General features: G+C 32.5%; 2 non-coding genes across 2 annotated transcripts; one reads left to right on the forward strand and one right to left on the reverse strand.

The window, feature by feature from the left end:
* Window positions 1–691: 691 nt before the first annotated feature.
* On the forward strand, window positions 692–764 carry TRNAA-AGC. Its single transcript has one exon. It is a non-coding gene; the product is annotated as a tRNA-Ala (tRNA).
* A 9,638-nt stretch (window positions 765–10,402) lies between these two features.
* Window positions 10,403–10,475, reverse strand: TRNAF-GAA. The gene has a single exon. It is a non-coding gene; the product is annotated as a tRNA-Phe (tRNA).
* Window positions 10,476–12,822: the final 2,347 nt, after the last annotated feature.

Here is a 12,822-nt window from a genome sequence, read left to right on the forward strand (position 1 = left end):
GTTGATGACGACATGTTTAGGATTTTGTGATGTAAGAATCTTGAGGATATAGCTTAGATGGTTGAGCGTTTGCATCCCATGTAAGAAGTACTAGGATCAATACCATGCATCAACAAAGGAAACTATTCGTTATTACTATTTTATTTCTATTCAATATTTCCTTATTTATGACATAATGAGTAGCGATATTTTTTCATTTTCACTATTATTCATGACGAGACGTTTAGGGTTTCGTGACGTAAAAATTGTAGAGATATAGCTTAGATGGTAGAGCGCTCGCTTTGCATGCGAGTTGTACGGGGATTGATAACCCGCCTCTCCAAAAGAAAGTATTTAATTTGTTATTATATTTTTTCAATTTCACAATTATCGATGCCCCGCATCACCAAACCAAACTATTTGTTATTAATATTTTGATATTTTTTTTATTTTCACTATTATTGATGATGGGACATTTAGGGTTTTATGATGAAAAAATCACGGGGATGTAGCTTAGATGGTAGAGCACTCGCTTTGCATGCGAGAGGTACGGGGATAGATACCTCGCATCTCCAAAAATAAGACTATTTATTATTAAATATATTATTTCTTTTCAATTTTTCCCTATTCATGACATGTTGGGCAGCAATATTTCTTCATTTTCACTATTAAAGATGAGGGGAAATTTAGGGTTTTGTGATGCAAAAATTGTGGGGATGTAGCTCAGATGGTAGAGCGCTCGCTTAGCATACGAGAGGTACGGGGATCAATACCCTGCATCTCCAAAAGGGAGAAATAATTTTTTTAAGTATGAATTAATTTAACATGTTATGTATAAGGTGGGTACGAGAGAAAAAGAAAAGATATACTCAAACAATTATACTTCTACTTATAGAAAGCAATACTTATTTAAGTAAAGCAATCTAACAAGCACAGAGAGAGAAGACTAGGATACTTCTACTTATAGAAAGCAATCTAACAACTAGCATAGTAGTTCTACCTAGAAAGCAATACTTATTTAAGAAAACCAATCTAACAAGCACATAGAGTTATTTAAGTAAAGCAATCTAACAAGCACATAGAGTTATTTAAGTAAAGCAATCTAACAAGCACATAGACTTATTTAAGTAAAGCAATCTAACAAGCACATAGAGATAGGACTAAGCAATCTAGGACTTAGGACTTATTTAAGTAAAGCAATCTAACAAGCACATAGAGAGAGGACTAAGCAATTTAGGACTTAGGACTTATTTAAGTAAAGCAATCTAACAAGCACATAGAGAGAGGACTAAGCAATTTAGGACTTAGGACTTATTTAAGTAAAGCAATCTAACAAGCACATAGAGAGCAATCTAACAAGCACATAGACTTATTTAAGTAAAGCAATCTAATTTAAGTAAAGAAAGCAATCTAGGACTTAGGACTTATTTAAGTAAAGCAATCTAACAAGCACATAGAGAGAGGACTAAGCAATCTAGGACTTAAGACTTATTTAAGTAAAGCAATCTAACAAGCACATAGAGAGAGGACTAAGCAATTTAGGACTTAGGACTTATTTAAGTAAAGCAATCTAACAAGCACATGGAGAGCAATCTAACAAGCACATAGACTTATTTAAGTAAAGCAATCTAATTTAAGTAAAGAAAGCAATCTAGGACTTAGGACTTATTTAAGTAAAGCAATCTAACAAGCACATAGAGAGAGGACTAAGCAATCTAGGACTTAGGACTTATTTAAGTAAAGCAATCTAACAAGCACATAGAGAGAGGACTAAGCAATTTAGGACTTAGGACTTATTTAAGTAAAGCAATCTAACAAGCACATAGAGAGAGGACTAAGCAATTTAGGACTTAGGACTTATTTAAGTAAAGCAATCTAACAAGCACATAGAGAGAGGACTTATTTAAGCAAAGAAAGCAATCTAGGACTTATTTAAGTAAAAAAAGCTAGGACTTAGGACTTATTTAAGTAAAGCCTTATTTAAGTAAAGAAAGCGATCTAGGACTTAAATAAGTAAAGAAAAGCTAGGACTTAGGACTTATTTAAGTAAAGCAATCTAACAAGCACATAGAGAGAGGACTTATTTAAGTAAAGAAAGCAATCTAGGACTTATTTAAGTAAAGAAAAGCAATCTAGTAGGACTTATTTAAGTAAAGAAAGCAATCTAGGACTTATTTAAGTAAAGAAAGCAATCTAGTAGTTATACTCCTACTTATAGAAAGCTACTTATAGAAAGCAATCTAACAAGCACATAGAGCTGCTACTTATAGAACTTATTTAAGTAAAGAAAAGCAATCTAGTAGGACTTATTTAAGTAAAGAAAGCAATCTAGGACTTATTTAAGTAAAGAAAGCAATCTAGTAGTTATACTGCTACTTATAGAAAGCTACTGTTACTTATAGAAAGCAATCTAACAAGCACATAGATCTAGTAGTTATACTGCTACTTATAGAAAGCAAGCTAGTAGTTAAGCACATAGAGAGGACTTATTTAAGTAAAGAAAGCAATCTAGTAGTTATACTGCTACTTGTAGAAAGCAATCTAAGAGGACTTATTTAAGTAAAGAAAGCAACCTAGTAGTTATACTGCTAAGCTACTGCTACTTATAGAAAGCAATCTAACAAGCACATAGGGAGGACTTATTTAAGTAAAGAAAGCAATCTAGTAGTTATACTGCTACTTATAGAGAGCAATCTAACAAGCACATAGAGAGAGGACTTATTTAAGTAAAGAAAGCAATCTAGTAGTTATACTGCTACTTATAGAATGCAATCTAACAAGCACATAGAGAGAAGACTTATTTAAGTAAAGAAAGCAATCTAGTAGACAAGCACATAGAGAGAGGACTTATTTAAGTAAAGAAAGCAATCTAGTAGTTATACTGCTACTTATGGAGAGAAAGCAATCTAGTACTTATTGTAAGGGAATTTGATGAATTCCTCAAAAGATAAGAGCTTATACTACTTGTGGCTGCTACTTATGGAGAGAAAGCAATCTAGTACTTATTGTAAGCTACTTATGGAAAGAAAGCAATCTAGTACTTATTGTAAGCTACTTATGGAGAGAAAGCAATCTAGTACTTATTGTAAGGGAATTTGATGAATTCCTCAAACGATAAGAGCTTATATTACTTGTGGCTGCTACTTATGGAGAGAAAGCAATCTTGAACTTATTGTAAGCAACTTATGGAGAGAAAGCAATCTAGTACTTATTGTAAGGGAATTTGATGAATTCCTCAAAAGATAAGAGCTTATACTACTTGTAGAGAGGGAATTTGATGAATTCCTCAAAAGATAAGAGCTTATAGGATGGCGGTAGCGTCCCATGCATATGACGGAACTTCTTTACAATTGCAATATCTGACCAATGAATATTGTTGTCATTTATAGCTTCTATCACAATAATATAAAATTTGAGGTCAAAGCCTATATGGGACTGAAAAGACCATTCTCCACACGCTTGTAGATTAAATTATATCTACCACCTCTGAAATTTTCCACGGCAAACCTTCCAACAGCTTGCACTTCTTCATCATTGACATCCTTAATTGGAACTAGATTTTAAGGCAAATCTTCTACATGACTCACTTTGGAACACTTTTATAGATAGTTTCAACAAACTTACTTTGCTCGTGAATACTTTAGAGTTCAATATTTATAGTTGGGGAACGCTATTCAAATTGATAGGGTCAAATCTTACAACAAAGTGTAATTGAGCCTCCCTCTATTAGGAGATAGCTTCTAATCAAATTCTTTAGTTTGGACAATGGTTGCATTGTTTTAGTCAAACAACCGAGACTAGTGTACTACCAATAGTATAAACATTTTGTATGTGTATTTTCTTACATATTAACAATTTTATACAAATAATAATTAAATTTATGAGTAGAAGTTTGGATGGAGTTTTATTAAATAGGTAATCTTAAATTTTTTATCTAAAAATATATAAGATTTTTTTTTATATACATTTAGGAGAACAAAACAAAGATTCAAGAAGATGTCATTCATGCCATGTTTTTGTTTTTATTCTTCTTGTTTCCCAAAGATTAAAAAAAAAAAAGTTATCCTCTCTCAAATATGGTTCGTTATTTGATTATTTTCTCTTGAGTGAATTTTAAGTGAAACACATTCTCTACCCAAGTAATTGCAAGGTGCAAGCTTCACACTAAGAGGAATCAAAGTCCCAAGTATCAACGTCCTTTAAGTGTAAATTTTTATTCTCCATCTCAACATAAATTAAACTTATTTTCGTGAAGATATCTATTTATAAAAGCAAAATATCTCAGAGTCACAAAAATAAAAATGAGATAGAGATACGAGACATAAATATGATACCAAATAGATATGGTAGTTAGGATTAGATTTGATTGAGTTATTTGGATTAGATTTGATCTAGTTATTTGAATTAGATTTGATTTAGCCATTCTTCAATTGGATGAGAGATTTCTCCGATCTTTACAGTTTTCCTTTTCTGTTCGTAACAGTAACATGTCATTCTTAAAAAACTTGGACACCGATGTGACAATGATACGTTAATTAAAAAGAATTATTTCAAAAAAATTATCAATTTTATATTAGAGATAAATTCATATAAATAAGTTTATAGATTTGTATACTTCAAAAAAGCTTAATGTACGTTTCACTCTCAAAATATATTCAAAGTCAAGTGTCTGATACGATGGATTATAAATTTGTAATGTATCCATTGTATTAACAAGTGTTCAGTACATGCTCAACACGTGTCAGATTAGTGACACTAAGTTATTCTCATGCTTTCTTTACACCCATTTAAAGTAGTTTAAAAACTAGCCTGTCAAATATTATAATCGACTAACTAACTTCAATTTTGTGCTTGAAGGATTGTTTTGACCAAAGAGAAATAAAAGCCATAATTTAGAAAGATGGGTCTAAGAAATAAAATCCTTAAATACTTTTTAGTTTTAAAATAAATTAATTTTTTAGTTTAAAATAAATTGATTTTTTAGTTTTAATTTTAGTCCGAATAAATTAATTTTGATGTGGTGTTATGTATTTTAATAAAATTAATATTACATTAATCCACAAAATTTTGTATTTTTTTTTAATTATAATCTGAATTAATAAAAATACCATTGAACTTTGCACTTTATCTAAAAAAAATACTCATAATTTTTTTATAAAAAAAATACGTTGAATTTTCAAAAAAAAAAAAAAAAAAAACTTCAAAACTACTCTTTTAACTTTCAAAAGTTTTTAAAAGAAGAGAGATGGGGAGAAAATTGTGTTCATGGGGAGAAAATTGAAGGTTATTTTAGGGGAAGGTTTTCAAGATTAGTATAAGATCCAGAAAACATAACAAGAGGTTTTAAGGTCGCGATTAAGAACCTACTAGTAGGCTACTTACTAAGTTCTACTCACTCCATGTTTATCATTTTTTTTCAAGTAACTAAGAGTTGGTCATGGATGAGAGCGGCCTTTAGAGTGTGGGCCATGGACTAATCTCTGTTTTTAATCTAGTATTTTTTGTTCTTCTTTTGAGTCTGCTTCTTATTTTGTGTTTGTAACGAGTATGTATATGTAACACCCAAAAATGAAGGAAATTATCTCCCATAAGAATAAGCCACTCGTGAAAGACCCAAAGGATAGAAAGGAAAAAAATTAAAGGATTAAGCAAGAACAAAGTACTTAGTCAAGTCACTCGTGTACCCTAACAAGTGATTTCAAGGAGTTAAAGGCCCTTCGAAAAGGATTTGAAAGAAAAAAGTAGATCAAAAAGGCAAAAAAGTCATTTTATCAATTATCAAGAATCTTTCTGGATTTGTAATTCCTTATCTAGAAGGAATCTCAAGATTCAAAAAAGGGGAAAATGATAAAAAAGCTAAGAGAAATGTGTAGAAAAATTATGAATTTTTTTGTGAAAAATAATAATAAAATATTTAAAAAGTGGCAAATTACCAAAATACCCCTAGAAGAATGGATAATTACAAAAATGCCACTCTAATTTGAATCAAAGCATCTACAGTGACCATCCGAGCAAAATATTTCGAACTGAAATCTCAACCGTCGGATCTCCTCCAAAATTTGATATGATCTAGAACGAACATGCACGGGTCATCACATCCAACGACTAGTATTCAAAACCGAGGTCGGTAAGGCTATGATTGGAGTTGATATCTCCAAAAAATTATCCAGAAAGTTCGATCTCTAATTAACGAAGATTCTGGAGCTCTCAATGTCGGTTTAAGCTCCTCCTATAAGGTCGAAAGTAGAAGCAACAATATGAAATAAGAATCGAGAAAGGTCGATCCACCAATTAAAGGCAATAAGCGTTTAGATTGTGGGTCTCCTACTCTCAGATTTCTTCCAAATTCGAGAGCAATCCTCCACCATTTCTCTTCAAACTTATTCCTACAGTTTCTGAACAAGATTACCCACAAGTTCTATGAAGGAATAGAGTGATGAAAGTGCCAAGAAACCATTCCCCCAATTCAATCTGCCATTGAAGAACTTCAAGAAAAACTTGAAAATCCAATCCGAGGATACATGATGACTCGTCGAGCAAGAATGATTCCAATCAGTTTCTACACCTCCAAGGAATGCTTCCATAGAAGACCACAAAGAAAAATAACCTCGAGAGCGTGCCAAATTGAAGGAAATAGGTTTCGAAATTAAATTGAGGATAAGAGTCAAAATTACTCTCTACGATCTCTTTTCCTTCAAATTAAGGATTCCTCTAGCTTCAGAGGAAGAAGTTGAGTAAACTTGATGAAGGAATCGAGAGCGAGACGTCGTAGAACAAGCTACCAGCGAGATCGAAAATCTGGCGTTTCGAGTGAGTTGCATACCGAGAACGATTTTTGGAAATTAAGGTCCTACACTCAAAGACGTTCCTCCAAACTAATTCCTTAAGCCTGAAGATAGGATATGGAAAGGGTTCAATGAAGAAATAGGGCCTTGAAACCCCTAGAATCGGCTACCCAATAAGAAATCCTTTGTTTTATCTCTAGCGATAAATCAGATTTTGGATGAACTTTGGTAGCGAATATCTTAGGCTACGATCCACGAGAAGTTATCAAATAAATCCCTAGCCCTTTCTTACTTAAGCACAATAATCTAGCATACAATGTACCATATCATAAACAAGTCATAACGTAAACACTTCATAGTCATATCGTTCTCTAACTTACCATAACGCTATCGTTCTATCAATCTATCACAAACCTATCCCTTTCTACCCATAACCTAACCGTATTCTTTCATTAATCTCTCCTATCCATAGCACTCCAGTATTTAACCTAACCTTAATGTTTCATGAACGTATCTTACTTCTATCGTTACATTTCGTTTTGTGCATTCTTCTCGTATCCTATCTCAAACATATCCTTGAGTACATCATACCATAATTATTATCATACAAACCACCTGTAATAACATAACATAACATAACATATAGGAAGTATATCGATCCATAGACAATTCACACATATCAATATATATATATGACACGTGCAGAACCACAGGGAACGTGTCAACATCAAATATAACCATGCCGATAGTAAGGTCACTTACCTGGTTAGCTTAAGTCGTCCTCACAAATATATCCTTAATGAAAGTCCATTGAACTCCAAGTCAACGCCCATGACATCAGTTTCAAGTTTGAACTCTATAAAATTATTTCCCTAATTTACATTGGCTATTCTTAAATTCTGATATTTCTCGTTAGACAAAATTTGATGGAGTTCCTTGCCCTCTAATGTTTCCTGTTTTATTTTTTTTAAAATTATGTTCAACAAAATCTTTTCTCAATCTTCCATCTTCCATCTTCCATCTTCCATCTTCCATCTTCCATCTTCCATCTTCCATCTTCTATCTTCTATCTTCTACGGTAATTATTTTGGAGATATTATTGGCCAATTTTGTTAATCTATCCTTACTTCCAAATCTTCCAAATCTTCCCTTTTTATTTTTACTTTCATTTTTTTTTCTCTTTTCCGTTAACAGTATTCTGGATTTTCATCTCTATTTAGTTTTTTTTTCTTATTTCCTTTGTCTATAAAATTATTGACAACCTAAATCATTGTAACAATTCAGAAATCTAAACAATTCATGAGATCTAAAATATAATTCTTTGTGATTTCCTAAAACTCATCCAAAATTATTTTCCTTTAATCTCTAATTCAATACAAAATAATTGTAACCAAATTAATATTACTTAATAAAATAAGAGGAAGATTTAACATGTCACTACTGACCTCTTCAAATGACGTATCTCCTCAGCCCAAACTAAATCAGTTTAAACTTTTTGTTTTCACTACTGACCTCTTCAAATGACGTATCTCCTCAGCCCAAACTAAATCAGTTTAAACTTTTTGTTTTTTGTTTTTTTCTATTTGTTTTGGTAGTAACGAAGAAATTTTAGGTAAATCTTTACAGAAAAGAATTCCTGATTTATTGCCAGATTTATTTTTAGGGAAGGAGTGGTGAGAGATTGAAGGAAGGAGTAGGGATCCGTTAGTAAATTTTTTATTTATTTATTTATTATTATTATTATTATTATTGTTATTATTTTATTTTATTTTCTTCGGTTGTTATAGGAACTCAACTCAGCAACATTGAAAGTAGAATGTACACCGTGATTCTTATCATCATCTTCCTCTTCAGGATTCGTCCTCGAATCAGAAAAATCATCATCTACATCAAAAGGACTCAATTTAGCAACATTGAAAGTAGAATGTATTGACAATTCTACGGGAACATCAATTTTATTGTTCCATGCAATAAAATGAGTCATTTTACTAAATGTCTTATGTTTATTATTATTATTATTATTTTATTTTATTTTCTTCGGTTGTTACAAGAACTCAACTCAGCAACATTGAAAGTAGAATGTACACAGTGATTCTTATCATCATCTCCCTCTTCAGGATTCGTCCTCGAATCAGAAAAATCATCACCTACATCAAAAGGACTCAATTTAGCAACATTGAAAGTAGAATGTATTGACAATTCTACGGGAACATCAATTTTATTGTTCCATGCAATAAAATGAGTCATTTTACTAAATGTCTTATGTTTATTATTATTATTATTATTATTATTATTATTATTTTATTTTATTTTCTTCGGTTGTTACAAGAACTCAACTTAGCAACATTGAAAAATGTAACATCAATTTTATTGTTCCATGCAATAAAATGAGTCATTTTACTAAATATCTTATGGAGCATTTATAGTCAAATAAAGAATTAGGAATCCACTCCCACTCCCAATTAAACTATCCACGCTAACATTAAAATGAAAATTCATCAGTAAAATTATTTACTCTAATTCGTTGAAATTTTAAAAAGAAATAATCACTCAATTTAGATTAAATAGTCAAGTAATTGTAAAAAGAAATAATCACTAATTTTAGATTAAATAGTCAAGTAATTGTAAAAAGAAATAATCACTAATTTTAGATTGAATAGTCAGGGTGCGGTGAACGTGGATCAAACATGTGACCTTGAGATCTATAGTGACGCTCTCCCAACTAAGCTATCCACCTAACTTTATCAAACATGTGACCTTGAGATCTATAGTGACGCTCTCCCAACTAAGCTATCCACCTAACTTTAAAAATGAAAACTCATGTGACCTTGGATCTATAGTGACGCTCTCCCAACTAAGCTATCCACCTAACTTTAAAAATGAAAACTCATGTGACCTTGGATCTATAGTGACGCTCTCCCAACTAAGCTATCCACCTAACTTTAAAAATGAAAACTCATGTGACCTTGGATCTATAGTGACGCTCTCCCAACTAAGCTATCCACCTAACTTTAAAAATGAAAACTCATTAGTAAGGTATTTAGCTAATTCATTGATATTTTAAAAAGGTGCAGTGAACGTGGATCAAACACATGACCTTGAGATCTATAGTGACGCTCTCCCAACTAAGCTATCCACCTAACATTAAATATGAAAACTCATTAGTAAGGTATTTAGCTAATTCATTGATATTTTAAAAAGAAATAATCACTAATTTTAAATTAAATAGTCAAGAGTCAAGTTATGTGACGTGAATCAGGTGCGGTGAACATGGATCGAACACGTGACCTTTAGATTTTCAGTTTGACACTCTCAAAACTGAGTTATCTTCGCTAATATTTGAAGAAAAAAAAATCATAAGTAAAGGTATTTCTGCTAATTCATTATATTTTAAAAAGGAATAATCACTAATTTTAGATTGAATAAAGTTATGCAACTTTATGAACTTATGCAACCAATGAGGTATTTACGCTAATTCATACTAATTTTTTTTATTGAATAGTCAGCTTATGCAAATGGAAACAAGTGCGGTGAATAGTTTAACACTCTCCCGAGCTATCCCTGCTAACATTAAAAATAAAAAATAATCACTATCCCTGCTAACATTAAAAATAAAAATTCATAAGTAATGAACCAAGTGCGATGAACGTAGATTGAACACGTGACCTTCAGATTTTCAGTCTGACGCTCTCCCAACTGAGCTATCCCCACAATCATCAAAAATGAAAATTCATCAGTAAAGATATTTTCGCTGATTCAAAAGAAATAATGACTAATTTTTTATTGAATAGTCAGGTTATGCAAATAGAAACAGGTGCGGTGAACGTGGAGATTGAACAAGTGACCTTCAAACCTTAAATCTGACGCTCTCCAAACTGAGGTATCCTCGCTAACATTAAAAATGAATGTTTTTAAGTAAAGATATTTCCGATAATTAATTGAAATTTTAGAAAGAAATGATCATTAATTTTAGATTGAATAGTCAAATTGTGCAACGTGAACCATGTGTGGTTAACATGGATCGAGCACGAGACCTTCAGATCTTCAATCTAACGCTCTCTCAACTGAGCTATCCACACTAACATTAAAAATGAAAATTCATCAATAAAGGTATTTTCGCTAATTCATTGAAATTTTAAATAGAAATAATCACTAATTTTTAATAAGATATTCAAGTTATCCAACTTGTATAAGGTGCGGTGAACTAGAAGGTGAACTAGAACACGTTAGGTATTTCAGATAATTCATTGAGATTTCAGAAAGGAATAATGACTAATTTTAGATTGAATAGTCGGGTTATGCAACTAGAATTAGGTGCGGTGAACGTGGAGATCAAACACGTGACCTTTAAATCTTCAGCCTGACGCTCTCCCAACAGAGCTATCCCCGCTAATATTAAAAATGAAAATTCATAATTAAAGATATTTCCACTAATTCATTATGTATAAAAAAGAAATAATCACTAATTTTAGATTGAATAAGCAAGTTATGTTTTTAGATTGTATAGTCAGATAATAAACTTGTATTAGGTGCGTTGAACGTGGATAAAACACGTGTGACCTTCAAATCTTCAGTCTAACAATCTCCCAACTGAGCTACTCTTGCTAACATTAAAAATGAATATTCATCAGTAAAGGTATTGGGTACACTTCTGGAAATTCAACAAAAGACAATAGTATTAGACCGAGATGCCAGATTTAAATCTCGCTTCTGGAAAATTCAACAAAAGGCATTGGGTACGCAGTTATAGTACGACATTCCACCCATAAACAGATGGTCAAACAGAAATGCTCAAGCAAATATTGGAAGACATGTTGAGGGTATATGAGATGGATTATGCAGGAAGTTGGGATAAGTACCTACCCCTTATGAAATTCACTTATAATAATACTTGCCAAGCCACCATACAAATGGCCACATACGAGGTTCTCTATGGACGAAGATTTTGATCCCCTATCTTTTGGGAAGGAGGGGGGCAAACGACAATTATTGGGTCAGAGCTGGTGCAAATTACCAACGCCACAGTCTAGAAGATTAAAGCTAGGATACAAACCACACAAAGCCGAGAGAAAAGCCATGCAGACCTAAGGTGCAAGGACATGGAATTGTAGGTAGGGGATCATATATTCCTAAAGGTAGCACCCCATGAGAGGGGTGCTCAGGTAGGGTAAAAAGGGGAAGCTAAGCCCTAGGTTTATCCGTCCCTTTGAGATATTAGAAAGGATTGGATCTATGGCCTATAGAATCGGGCAATGCCCAAACTTGTCTGCAGTACATAATATCTTTCATGTATCCGTACTACGGAAGTAGACCCTAGATCATTCGCACGTACTGGCTCATGAAACTCTCTTCTTGAAAGATGACCTAACGGATAAAGAAGACCCGATTCAAATAATAGACAAGAAAGTCAAATGATTGAGAAACAAGGAAATCTCTCTTGTTAAGATCCTATGGAAGAATCATAGAGTAGAAGAAGCCACTGGGAAAAAGAAGGCAAATAAGAACCTTGTACCCTGACCTATTTTAGAATAAGCACTTTGGATGACCGAAAGTTTTCAAAGGAGAGGAGAATTTGCAACACTCAAGGTCTCCAATAAGAGACCCTGTATAATCCCTACTAGGTTGTATCTAGAAGCAAAGAACAAGTAAAATTGAATAAACATTGAGAAAATGGTACTTTTTCTAATTTTTATAAACTTCCCAAATCATTAAATTTTTTATAGAATAAGAATTACACTCAAAGACGTTCCTCCAAACCAATTCCTTTAGCCTGAAGAAAGGATATGGAAGAGGTTCAATGAAGAAATAGGGCCTTGAAACCCCTAGAATCGGCTACCCAATAAGAAATCCTTTGTTTTATCTCCAGCGATAAATCAGATTTTGGATGAACTTTCGAAGCGAATATCTTAGGCTACGATCCACGAGAAGGTATCATCAAATCAATCCCTAGACCTTCCTTGTAATACCCATCTTTAAGTTTCATAAAGAAATCGAGGAGAGAAACGCTGTAAATGTGGCTGTACAGGCTGAGTTTCAGATGGCGGCGACGCGAAAAATG

This window comes from Cucurbita moschata, unplaced genomic scaffold (assembly GCF_002738365.1).
Source record: "Cucurbita moschata cultivar Rifu unplaced genomic scaffold, Cmos_1.0 Cmo_Scf00110, whole genome shotgun sequence".
In the NCBI taxonomy this organism is placed as follows: Eukaryota; Viridiplantae; Streptophyta; class Magnoliopsida; order Cucurbitales; family Cucurbitaceae; genus Cucurbita; species Cucurbita moschata.